Raw genomic sequence first — 14,902 nt, forward strand, 5'->3', positions numbered from 1 at the left:
AACAACAAAGAGAAAGGGATAAGAAATGTGAATATACAGTACAATAACAACAAAGAAAGGGATAAGAAAGCAAGAATATATTGTACAACAACAACAAAGAAAGGGATAAGAAAGCAAGAATATATTGTACAAAAAAACAAAAAAGGGATAAAAGTGTGAATATATTGTACACTAAAAACAAAGAAAAGGATAAGAAAGTGTGAATATATTGTTCAACAACAAAGAAAGTGATAAGAAAACAACAATATATTGTACAACAACAACAAAGAAAGAAATAATAAAGTGTGAATGTATTGTACAACAACAACAAAGAAAGGGATAAGAAAGTGTGAATATATTTTAAAATAACAACAAAGAAAGGGATAAGAAAGCGTGAATGTATTGTACAACAACAACAAAGAAAGGGATAAGAAAGCGTGAATGTATTGTACAACAACAACAAAGAAAGGGATAAGAAAGCGTGAATGTATTGTACAACAACAACAAAGAGATAAGAAAACAACAATATATTGTACAATAACAACAAAAAGGGATAAGAAAGTGTGAATATATTGTACAATAACTAGAAAGAAAGGAATAAGAAAGCAAGAATATATTGTACAATAACAACAAAGAAAGGATAAGAAAGCAACAATATATTGTATAATAACAACAAAGAAAGGGATAAAAAAGTGTGAATATATTGTACAACAAAGAAAAGGATAAAAAGTGTGAATGTATTGTACAATAACAACAAAGAAAGGGATAAGAAAGTGTCAATGTATTGTACCACAACAAAGAAAGGGATAAGAAAACAAGAATATATTGTACAATAACAACAAAGAGAAAAATAACAAAGCATGAAGATATAGTACAACAACAACAAAGGAAGGGATAAGGAAGCATTAAAGTATTGTACAACAACAACAAAGAAAAGGATAAGAAAGCGTGAATATATTGTACAACAACAACAAAGAAAGGGATAAGAAAGTGTTAATATATTGTTCAACAACAAAGAAAGTGATAAGAAAACAACAATATATTGTAAAACAACAACAGAGAAAGAAATAATAAAGTGTGTATGTATTGTACAAGAACAACAAAGAAAAGGATAAGAAAGCGTGAATATATTGTACAACAACAACAAAGAAAGGGATAAGAAAGCAAGAATATATTGTAGAACAACAACAAAGAAAGGGATAAGAAAGTGTGAATGTATTGTACAACAACAACAAAAAAAGGGATAAAAAGTGTGAATGTATTGTACAACAACAAAGAAAGGGATAAGAAAACAAAATATATTATTACAATAACAACAAAAAAGAAAATAGGAAAGAATGTAATGTATTGATTTAACAACAACAAAGAAAGGGATAAGAAAGTGAATATATTTACAACAACAACAAAGAAAGGGATAAGAAAGCAACAATATATTGTACAATAACAACAAAGAAAGGAATAATAAAGTGTGAATGTATTGTACAACAACAACAAAGAAAGGGATAAGAAAGTGTGAATGTATTGTACAACAACAACAAAGAGAGGAATAAGAAAGTGTGAATGTATTGTACAACAACAAAGAAAAAAGATAAGAAAAACAACAATATATTGTACAATAACAACAAAAGAGAAAAAATAAGAAAGCATGAATTATTGTACAACAACAACAAAAGAAAGGGATAAGAAAGCAACAATATATTATTACAATAACAACAAAGAAAGGGATAAGAAAGTGTGAATGTATTGTACAACAACAAAGAAAGGGATAAGAAAACAAAAATATATTGTACAATAACAACAAAGAAAGGAATAATAAAATGTGTATGTATAGTACAACAACAACAAAGGGATAAGAAAGTGTGAATGTATTGTACAACAAGAACAAAGAGAAGAATAAGAAAGTGTGAATGTACTATACAACAACAAAGAAAGGGATAAGAAAGTGAATATATTGTTCATAACAACAAAAGAAAGGGATAAGAAAGCAACAATATATTGTACAATAACAACAAAAAAGAAATAAGAAAGCGTGAATATATTGTACAATAACAAAAAAGCAAGGAATAAAAAAGCACGAATATATTGTACAATAACAACAAAGAAAGGATAAGAAAGCAACAATATATTGTATAATACAACAAAAAAGGGATAAGAAAACAATATATTTATTACAACAACAAAGAAAATAACAAAGCATGAAGGTATAGTACAACAACAACAAAGGAAGGGATAAGGAAGCATTAAAGTATTGTACAACAACAACAAAGAAAAGGATAAGAAAGCGTGAATATATTGTACAACAACAACAAAGAAAGTGATAAGAAAACAACAATATATTGTACAACAACAAAGAAAGAAATAATAAAGTATGTATGTATTGTACAAGAACAAGAAAGAAAAGGATAAGAAAGCGTGAATATATTGTACAACAACAACAAAGAATAGGATAAGAAAGCAAGAATATTATTACAACAAAACAAAAGAAAGGGATAAGAAAGAAGTGTGAATGTATTGTACAACAACAACAAAGAAAGGGATAAAAAGTGTGAATGTATTGTACAACAACAAAGAAAGGGATAAGAAAACAAAAATATATTGTACAATAACAACAAATAGAAAAATAGGAAAGTATTAATGTATTGTACAACAACAACAAAGAAAGGGATAAGAAAGTGAATATATTTTACAACAACAACAAAGAAAGGGATAAGAAAGCAACAATATATTGTACAATAACAACAAAGAAAGGAATAATAAAGTGTGTATGTATTGTACAACAACAACAAAGAAAGGGATAATAAAGTGTGAATGTATTGTACAACAACAACAAAGAGACGAATAAGAAAGTGTGAATGTACTGTACAACAACAAAGAAAAAAATAAGAAAACAATATATTGTACAATAACAACAAAGAGAAAAATAAGAAAGCATGGATGTATTGTACAACAACAACAAAGAAAGGGATAAGAAAGCAACAATATATTGTACAATAACAAAAAAAAGGGATAAGAAAGTGTGAATGTATTGTACAACAACAAAGAAAGGGATAAGAAAACAAAAAGATATTGTACAATAACAACAAAGAAAGGAATAATAAAGTGTGTATGTATAGTACAACAACAACAAAGAAAGGGATAAGAAAGTGTGAATGTATTGTACAACAACAACAAAGAGACGGATAAGAAAGTGTGAACGTACTACACAACAACAAAGAAAGGGATAAGAAAGTGAATATATTGTTCACCAACAACAAAGAAAGGGATAAGAAAGCAACAATATATTGTACAATAACAACAAAAAAGAAATAAGAAAGCGTGAATATATTAAACAATAACAAAAAAGCAAGGAATAAAAAAGCAAGAATATATTGTACAATAACAACAAAGAAAGGATAAGAAAGCAACAATATATTGTATAATAACAACAAAGAAAGGGATAAGAAAACAATATATTGAACAATAACAACAAAGAGAAAAATAAAAAAAGCATGAAGGTATTGTACAACAACAACAAAGGAAGGGATAAGGAAGCATTAATGTATTGTACAACAAAAACAAAGAGAAAAATAAGAAAGTATGATTATACTGGACAAGAACAACAAAGAAAGGGATAAAAAAACGTGAATGTATTGTACAACAACAACAAAGGAAGGGATACGAAAGGGTGAATGTATTGTACAACAACAACAAAGGGATAAGAAAGCGTGAATATATTGTACAACAACAAAGGGATAAGAAAGCGTGAATATATTGTACAACAAAGAAAGGGATAAGAAAGAGAATATATTGTTCAACAACAACAAAGAATGGGATAAGAAAGCAACAATATATTGTACAATAACAACAAAGAAAGGGATAAGAAAATGTGAATATATTGTACAATAACAACAAAAAAAGGAATAAGAAAGCTAGAATGTATTGTACAATAACAACAAAGAAAGGGATAAGAAAGCGTGAAAGTATTGTACAACAACAACAAAGAAAAAGATAAGAAAGCGTGTATGTATTGTAAAACAACAACAAAGAAAGGGATAACAAAGCATGAATGTATTGTACAACAACAACAAAGAAATGGATAAGAATATGTGAATGTATTGTACAAAAACAGCAAAGAAAGGGATAGGAAAGTGAGAATATATTTTGCACTAAAAACAAAGAAAGGGATAAAGTGTGAATATATTGTACAACAAAGAAATGGGGATAAAAAAATGTGAATATACTGTACAAGAACAACAAAGAAAGGGATAAGAAAGTGTGAATGTATTGTACAACAACAACAAAGAAAGGGATAAAAAGTGTGAATGTATTGTACAAAAAAAACAAAAAAAGAGATAAGAAAACAAAAATATATTGTTACAATAACAACAAAAGAAAAAATAGGAAAATGATAATGTATTGTACAACAACAACAAAAAAAAGGGATAAGAAAGTGAATATATTTTACAACAACAACAAAGAAAGGGATAAGAGAAAGCAACAATATATTGTACAATAACAACAAAAGAAAGAAATAATAAAAGTGTGTATGTATTGTACTTAACAACAACAAAGAAAGGGATAAGAAAGTGTGAATGTATTGTACAACAACAACAAAGAGAAGAATAAGAAAGTGTGAATGTATTGTACAACAACAAAGAAGGGATAAGAAAACAACAATATATTGTACAATAAAAACAAAGAGAAAAATAAGAAAGCATGGATGTATTGTACAACAACAACAAAGAAAGGGATAAGAAAGCAACAATATATTGTACAATAACAACAAAGAAAGGAATAAGAAAGTGTGAATGTATTGTACAACAACAAAGAAAGGGATAAGAAAACAAAAATATATTGTACAATAACAACAAAGAAAGGAATAATAAAGTGTGTATGTATAGTACAACAACAACAAAGAAAGGGATAAGAAAGTGTGAATGTATTGTACAACAACAACAAAGAAAGGGATAAGAAAGTGTGAATGTATTGTACAATAACAACAAAGAGAAAAATAAAAAAAGCATGAAGGTATTGTACAACAACAACAAAGGAAGGGATAAGGAAGCATTAATGTATTGTACAACAACAACAAAGAGAAAAATAAGAAAGTATGATTATACTGGACAAGAACAACAAAGAAAGGGATAAAAAACGTGAATGTATTGTACAACAACAACAAAGAAAGGGATAAAGAAAAGGATGAATGTATTGTACAACAACAACAAAGGGATAAGAAAGCGTGAATATATTGTACAACAACAAAGGGATAAGAAAGCGTGAATATATTGTACAACAAAGAAAGGGATAAGAAAGAGAATATATTGTTCAACAACAACAAAGAATGGGATAAGAAAGCAACAATATATTGTACAATAACAACAAAGAAAGGGATAAGAAAATGTGAATATATTGTACAATAACAACAAAAAAAGGAATAAGAAAGCTAGAATGTATTGTACAATAACAACAAAGAAAGGGATAAGAAAGCGTGAAAGTATTGTACAACAACAACAAAGAAAAAGATAAGAAAGCGTGAATGTATTGTAAAACAACAACAAAGAAAGGGATAACAAAGCATGAATGTATTGTACAACAACAACAAAGAAATGGATAAGAATATGTGAATGTATTGTACAAAAACAGCAAAGAAATGGATAGGAAAGTGAGAATATATTTTGCACTAAAAACAAAGAAAGGGATAAAGTGTGAATATATTGTACAACAAAGAAAGGGATAAAAAAATGTGAATATACTGTACAAGAACAACAAAGAAAGGGATAAGAAAGTGTGAATGTATTGTACAACAACAACAAAGAAAAGGGATAAAAAGTGTGAATGTATTGTACAAAAACAAAGAAAGAGATAAGAAAACAAAAATATATTGTACAATAACAACAAATAGAAAAATAGGAAAGTATTAATGTATTGTACAACAACAACAAAAAAGGGATAAGAAAGTGAATATATTTTACAACAACAACAAAGAAAGGGATGAGAAAGCAACAATATATTATTACAATAACAACAAAGAAAAGAAATAATAAAATGTGTATGTATTGTACAACAACAACAAAGAAAGGGATAATAAAGTGTGAATGTATTGTACAACAACAACAAAGAGACGAATAAGAAAGTGTGAATGTACTGTACAACAACAAAGAAAGGGATAAGAAAACAACAATATATTGGCTAAATAAAACAAAGAGAGAAAATAAGAAAGCATGGATGTATTGTACAACAACAACAAAGAAAGGGATAAAGAAACAACAATATATTGTACAATAACAACAAAGAAAGGAATAAGAAAGTGTATGAATGTATTCTACAAACAACAAAAGAAAGGGATAAGAAACAAAATATATTGTACAATAACAACAAAAGAAAGAATAATAAAAGTGTGTATGTATTACAACAACAACAAAGAAAGGGATAAGAAAGTGTGAATGTATTGTACAACAACAACAAAGAAAGGGATAAGAAAGTGTGAATGTATTGTACTAACAACAACAAAGAAAGGGATAAGAAAACAACAATATATTATACAATAACAACAAAGAAAGGAATAATAAAGTGTGAATATATTATTGCAAGAAACAACAAAAGAAAGGAATAAGAAAGCAAGAATATATTGTACAATAACAACAACAAAGAAAAGGGATAAGAAAGTATATAGATGTATTATTACAACAACAAAGGAAAAATAAGAAAGCATGAATATATTGTACAAGAACAACAAAGAAAGAGATAAGAAAGCGTGAATATATTGTTACAACAACAACAAAGAAATGGATAAAAACAAGAATATATTGTACAAACAAAAACAAAGAAAGGGATAAAGTGTGAATATATTGTACACTAACAACAAAAGAAAAAAGATAAGAAAAGGATGAATATATTATTACAAAAACAACAAAGAAAGGGATAAGAAAGCAAAGAATATATTATTTTTAACAACAACAACAAAGAAAAAGATAAGAAATGTGAATATATTGTACAATAACAACAAAGAAAGGGATAAGAAAGCAAGAATATATTGTACAACAACAACAAAGAAAGGGATAAGAAAGCGGGAATGTATTATTACAACAACAACAAAGAAAGGGATAAGAAAACAAGAATATATTGTTACAACAACAACAAAAGAAAGGGATAAGAAAACAGAATATATTATTACAACAACACCAAAGAAAGGGATAAGAAAACAACAATATATTGTACAACAACAACAAAGAAAGGGATAAGAAAGTATGAATGTATTGTACAACAACAACAAAGAAAGGGATGAAGAGTGTGAAATTATTGTACACTAACAACAAAGAAAAAGATAAGAAAGGGTGAATATATTGTACAAAAACAACAAAGAAAGGGATAAGAAATGTAATATATATTACAATAACAACAAAGAAAGGGATAAGAAAGCAAGAATATATTGTACAACAACAACAAAGAAAGGGATAAGAAAGTATGAATGTATTGTACAACAACAACAAAGAAAGGGATGAATAGTGTGAAATTATTGTACACTAACAACAAAGAAAAAGATAAGAAAGGGTGAATATATTGTACAAAAACAACAAAGAAAGGGATAAGAAATGTGAATATAATGTACAATAACAACAAAGAAAGGGATAAGAAAGCAAAAATATATTGTACAACAACAACAAAGAAAGGGATAAGAAAGCAAGAATATATTATTACAATAACAACAAAGAAAAGGGATAAGAAATAATGAATATCTTGTACAATAACAACAAAGAAAGGAATAAAAAAGCAAGAATATATTGTACAATAACAACAAAGAAAGGGATAAGAAAGCGAAGAATGTATTGTACAACAACAACAAAGAAAGAGATAAGAAAGCGTGAATGTATTGTACAACAACAACAAAGAAAGGGATAAGAAAGCATGAATGTATTGTACAACAACAACAAAGAAAGGGATAAGAAAGCAACAATATATTGTACAATAACAAAAAAGAAAGGGATAAGAAAGCGTGAATGTATTATTACAACAACAACAAAGAAAAGATAAGAAAGCGTGAATGTATTGTAACAACAACAACAAAGAAAGGAAGAAAAAGTGTGAATATATTGTACAACAACAACAAAGAAAGGGATAAGAAAGTACGAATGTATTGTACAACAACAACAAAGAGAAAAATAAGAAAGCAACAATATATTGTACAATAACAACAAAGAAAGGGATAAGAAAGTGTAAATATCTTGTACAATAACAACTAAAAAAGGAATAAGAAAGCAAGAATATATTGTACAATAACAACAAAGAAAGGGATAAGAAAGTGTGAATGTATTGTACAACAACAACAACAAAGAAAGAGATAAGAAAGCGTGACTATATTGTACAACAAAGAAATGGATAAGAAAGCAAGAATATATTGTACAATAACAACAAAGAAAGAGATAAGAAAGCAACAATATATTGTACAATAACAACAAAGAAAGGGATAAGAAAGTGTGAATATATTGTACAATAACAACAAAGAAAGGAATAAGAAAGCAAGAATATATTATTACAATAACAACAAAGAAAGGGATAAGAAAGCGTGAATGTATTGTACAACAACAACAAAGAAAGAGATAAGAAAGCGTGAAAGTATTGTACAACAACAACAAAGAAAGGGATAAGAAAGCATGAATGTATTGTACAACAACAACAACGAAAGGGATAAGAAAGTAACAATATATTGTACAATAACAACAAAGAAAAGAAATAATAAAGTGTATGTATTGTACAACAAAAAACAACAAAAAAGGGATAAGAGAATGAATATATTATTAATAACAACAAAAAAGGGATAAGAAAGTGTGAATATATTGAAAATAATAACAACAAAAGAAAGGGATAAGAAAGCAAGAATATATTGTACAATAACAACAAAAAAAAGGGATAAGAAAGCAAGAATGTATTATTTTAACAACAACAAAGAAAGGGATAAGAAAGCGTGAATGTATTGTACAACAACAACAAAGAAAGAGATAAGAAAGCGATGAAAGTATTATTACAACAACAACAAAGAAAGGATAAGAAAGCATGAATGTATTGTAATAACAACAACAAAGAAAGGGATAAGAAAGAAACAATATATTGTACAATAACAACAAAGAAAGAAATAATAATAAAGTGTCTATGTATTGTACAAAACAACAAAAAAAGGGATAAGAAAACATGAATATATTATTACAATAACAACAAAGAAAGGGATAAGAAAGTGTGAATATCTTGTACAATAACAACAAAGAAAGGGATAAGAAAAGCAAGAATATATTGTTACAATAACAACAAAGAAAGGGATAAGAAAGCGAGAATGTATTGTACAACAACAACAAAGAAAGAGATAAGAAAGCGTGAATGTATTGTACAACAACAACAAAGAAAAAGAAAAAAAAAGTGTGAATATATTGTACAACAACAACAAAGAAAGGGATAAGAAAATACGAATGTATTACAACAACAACAAGAAGAAAAATAAAAAACAACAATATATTGTACAATAACAAAAAGAAAGGGATAAGAAAGCAAAAAATATATTATACAACAACAACAAAGAAAGGGATAAGAAAGTGTTAATATATTGTACAACAAAAAAAAGGGATAAAAATGTGAATATATTCTACAATAATAACAAAGAAAAGAGATAAGAAAGTGTGAATGTATTGTACAACAACAACAAAGAAATGGATAAAGAAAGCAAGAATATATTTGTACAACAAAACAAGGAAAGGGATAAAAGTGTGAATATATTGTACACTAACAACAAAGAAAAAAAAGATAAGAAAGGATTGAATATATTATTACAACAACAAAAAAGAAAGGGATAAGAAAGCAAGAATATATTGTACAACAAAAACAAAGAAAGGGATAAAAAGTGTGAATGTATTGTACAACAACAACAAAGAAAGGGATAAGAAGGCAAGAATATATTGTACAACAACAACAAAGAAAGGGATAAGAAAGCAAGAATATACTGTACAGCAACAAAGAAAGGGACAAAAAACCATGAATGTATTGTACAACAACAACAAAAAAACAAATAAGAAACCATGAATGTATTGTACAACAACAACAAAGAAAGGAATAAGAAATCATTAATGTATTGTACAACAACAACAAAGAGAAAAATAAGAAAGCATGAAAATATAATTTCAAGAACAACAAAGGGATAAGAAAGCGTGAATATATTGTACAACAAAGAAATGGATAAGAAAGCAAGATTATATTGTACAATACCAACAAAGAAAGAGATAAGAAAGCAACAATATATTGTACAATAACAACAAAGAAAGGGATAAGAAAGTGTGAATATCTTGTACAATAACAACAAAGAAAGGAATAAGAAAGCAAGAATATATTGTACAATAACAACAAAGAAAGGGATAAGAAAGCGTGAATGTATTGTACAACAACAAGAAAGAAAGACATAAGAAAGCGTGAAAGTATTGTACAACAACAACAAAGAAAGGGATAAGAAAGCATGAATGTATTGTACAACAAAAACAAAGAAAGGGATAAGAAAGCAACAATATATTGTACAATAACAACAAGGAAAGGGATAAGAAAGCGTGATTGTATTGTACAACAAAGAAAGAGATAAGAAAGCGTAAATGTATTGTACAACAACAGCAAAGAAAGGGATAAGAAAGCGTGAATATATTGTACAACAACAACAAAGAAAGGGATAAGAAAGCAAGAATATTTGTACAACAACAACAAAGAAAGGAAGAAAAAGTGTGAATATATTGTACAACAACAACAAAGAAAGGGATAAGAAAGTATGAATGTATTGTACAACAACAACAAAGAGAAAAATAAGAAAGTGTGAATATCTTGTACAATAACAACAAAGAAAGGGATAAGAAATTGTGAATATATTGTACAATAACAACAAAGAAAGAGATAAGAAAGCGTGAATGTATTGTACAACAACAACAAAGAAAGAGATAAGAAAGCGTGAATGTATTGTACAAGAACAACAAAGAAAGGGATAAGAAAGCGTGAATATATTGTACAACAACAACAAAGAAAGGGATAAGAAAGCAAGAATATATTGTAGAACAAAAACAAAGAAAGGGATAAGAAAGTGTGAATGTATTGTACAACAACAACAAAGAAAGGGATAAAAAGTGTGAATGTATTGTACAACAACAAAGAAAGGGATAAGAAAACAAAAATATATTGTACAATAACAACAAATAGAAAAATAGGAAAGTATTAATGTATTGTTTAACAACAACAAAGAAAGGGATAAGAAAGTGAATATATTTTACAACAACAACAAAGAAAGGGATGAGAAAGCAACAATATATTGTACAATAACAACAAAGAAAGGAATAATAAAGTGTGTATGTATTGTACAACAACAACAAAGAAAGGGATAATAAAGTGTGAATGTATTGTACAACAACAACAAAGAGACGAATAAGAAAGTGTGAATATACTGTACAACAACAAAGAAAGGGATAAGAAAACAACAATATATTGTACAATAAAAACAAAGAGAAAAATAAGAAAGCATGGATGTATTGTACAACAACAACAAAGAAAGGGATAAGAAAGCAACAATATATTGTACAATAACAACAAAGAAAGGAATAATAAAGTGTGAATGTATTGTACAACAACAAAGAAAGGGATAAGAAAACAAAAATATATTGTACAATAACAACAAAGAAAGGGATAAGAAAACAAAAATATATTGTACAATAACAACAAAGAAAGGAATAATAAAGTGTGTATGTATAGTACAACAACAACAAAGAAAGGGATAAAAGTGTGAATGTATTGTACAACAACAACAAAGAAAGGGATAAGAAAGCAACAATATATTGTACAATAACAACAAAGAAAGGAATAATAAAGTGTGAATATATTGTACAAGAACAACAAAGAGAAAAATAAGAAAGCATGAATATACTGTACAAGAACAACAAAGAAAGAGATAAGAAAGCGTGAATATATTGTACAACAACAACAAAGAAATGGATACCAAAGCAAGAATATATTGTACAACAAAACAAAGAAAGGGATAAAAAGTGTGAATATATTGTACACTAACAACAAAAAAAAAGATAAGAAAGGGTGAATATATTGTACAAAAACAACAAAGAAAGGGATAAGAAGGCAAGAATATATTGTACAACAACAACAAAGAAAGGGATAAGAAATGTGAATATATTATTACAATAACAACAAAGAAAGGGATAAAAAGCAAGAATATATTGTTACAACAACAACAAAGAAAGGGATAAGAAAGCGGGAATGTATTGTACAACAACAGCAAAGAAAGGGATAAGAAAGCAAGAATATATTGTACAACAACAACAAAGAAAGGGATAAAAAAGCAAGAATATATTGTACAACAACAACAAAGAAAGGGATAAGAAAGCAACAATATATTGTACAACAACAACAAAGAAAGGGATAAGAAAGTATGAATGTATTGTACAACAACAACAAAGAGAAAAAAAGAAAGCATGAATATACTGTACAAGAACAACAAAGAAAGAGATAAGAAAGCGTGAATATATTGTACAACAACAACAAAGAAATGGATACCAAAGCAAGAATATATTGTACAAAAAAAACAAAGAAAAAGATAAGAAAGGGTGAATATATTGTACAAAAACAACAAAGAATGGGATAAGAAGGCAAGAATATATTGTACAACAACAACAAAGAAAGGGATAAGAAGGCAAGAATATATTGTACAACAACAACAACAAAGAAAGGATAAGAAAGGTGAATATATTGTACAATAACAACAAAGAAAGGGATAAGAAAGCAAGAATATATTGTACAACAACAGCAAAGAAAGGGATAAGAAAGCAAGAATATATTGTACAATAACAACAAAGAAAGGGATAAAAAAGCATGAATATATTGTACAATAACAACAAAGAAAGGGATAAGAAAGTGTGAATATCTTGTACAATAACAACAAAGAAAGGGATAAGAAAGCGAGAATGTATTGTACAACAACAACAAAGAAAGGGATAATAAAGCATGAATGTTTTGTACAACAACAACAAAGAAAAAGGATAAGAAAGCAACAATATATTTAAACAATAACAACAAAGAAAGGGATAAGAAAGCGTGAATGTATTGTACAACAACAACAAAGAAAGATAAGAAAGCGTGAATGTATTGTACAACAACAACAAAGAAAGGAAGAAAAAGTGTGAATATATTGTACAACAACAAAGAAAGGGATAAGAAAGTACGAATGTATTGTACAACAACAACAAAGAGAAAAATAAGAAAGCAACAATATATTGTACAATAACAACAAAGAAAGGGATAAGAAAGTGTGAATGTAATGTAGAACAACAACAACAAAGAAAGAGATAAGAAAGCGTGACTGTATTGTACAACAACAACAAAGAAAGGGATAAGAAAGCGTGAATGTATTGTACAACAACAACAACGAAAGGGATAAGGAAGTAACAATACATTGTGGAATAACAACAAAGAAAGAAATAATAAAGTGTCTATGTATTGAACAAAAACAACAAAAAGGGATCAGAAAGCATGTATATATTGTACAATAACAACAAAGAAAGGGATAAGAAAGTGTGAATATCTTGTACAATAACAACAAAGAAAGGAATAAGAAAGCAAGAATATATTGTACAATAACAACAAAGAAAGGGATAAGAAAGCGAGAATGTATTGTACAACAACAACAAAGAAAGAGATAAGAAAGCGTGAATGTATTATTACAACAACAACAAAGAAAGGGATAAGAGAAAGCATGAATGTATTATTACAACAACAACAAAGAAAGGGATAAGAAAGCAACAATATATTACAATAACAACAAAAGAAAGGGATAAGAAAGCGTGAATGTATTACAACAACAACAACAAAGAAAAGAAGAAAAAGTGTGAATATATTGTACAACAACAACAAAGAAAGGGATAAGAAAGTACGAATGTATTGTACAACAACAACAAAGAGAAAAATAAGAAAGCAACAATATATTGTACAATAACAACAAAGAAAGGGATAAGAAAGTGTGAATATCTTGTACAATAACAACTAAAAAAGGGATAAGAAGGCAAGAATATATTGAAAACAACAACAACAAAGAAAGGATAAGAAAACAAGAATATATTTGTACAACAACAACAAAGAAAGGGATAAGAAATGTGAATATATTGTACAATAACAACAAAGAAAGGGATAAGAAAGCAAGAATATATTGTACAACAACAACAAAGAAAGGGATAAGAAAGCAAGAATATATTGTACAATAACAACAAAGAAAGGGATAAGAAAGTGTGAATATCTTGTACAATAACAACAAAGAAAGGAAGAAGAAAGCAAGAATATATTGTACAATAACAACAAAGAAAGGGATCAGAAAGCATGAATATTTGTACAACAACAACAAAGAAAGGAAGAAAAGTGTGAATATATTGTACAACAACAACAAAGAAAGGGATAAGAAAGCATGAATGTATTGTACAACAACAACAAAGAGAAAAATAAGAAAGCATGAATATACTGTACAAGAACAACAAAGAAAGAAATAATAAAGTGTCTATGTATTGTACAAAAACAACAAAAAGGGATCAGAAAGCATGAATATATTGTACAATAACAACAAAGAAAGGGATAAGAAAGTGTGAATATCTTGTACAATAACAACAAAGAAAGGAATAAGAAAGCAAGAATATATTGTACAATAACAACAAAGAAAGGGATAAGAAAGCGAGAATGTATTGTACAACAACAACAAAGAAAGTGATAAGAAAGCGGGAATGTATTGTACAACAACAACAAAGAAAGGGATAAGAAAGAATGAATGTATTGTACAACAACAACAAAGAAAGGGATAAGAAAGCAACAATATATTGTACAATAACAACAAAGAAAGGGATAAGAAAGCGTGAATGTATTGTACAACAACAACAAAGAAAAGAAG

Source organism: Tachypleus tridentatus, chromosome 10, assembly GCF_004210375.1.
Source record: "Tachypleus tridentatus isolate NWPU-2018 chromosome 10, ASM421037v1, whole genome shotgun sequence".
Classification (NCBI taxonomy): Eukaryota; Metazoa; Arthropoda; class Merostomata; order Xiphosura; family Limulidae; genus Tachypleus; species Tachypleus tridentatus.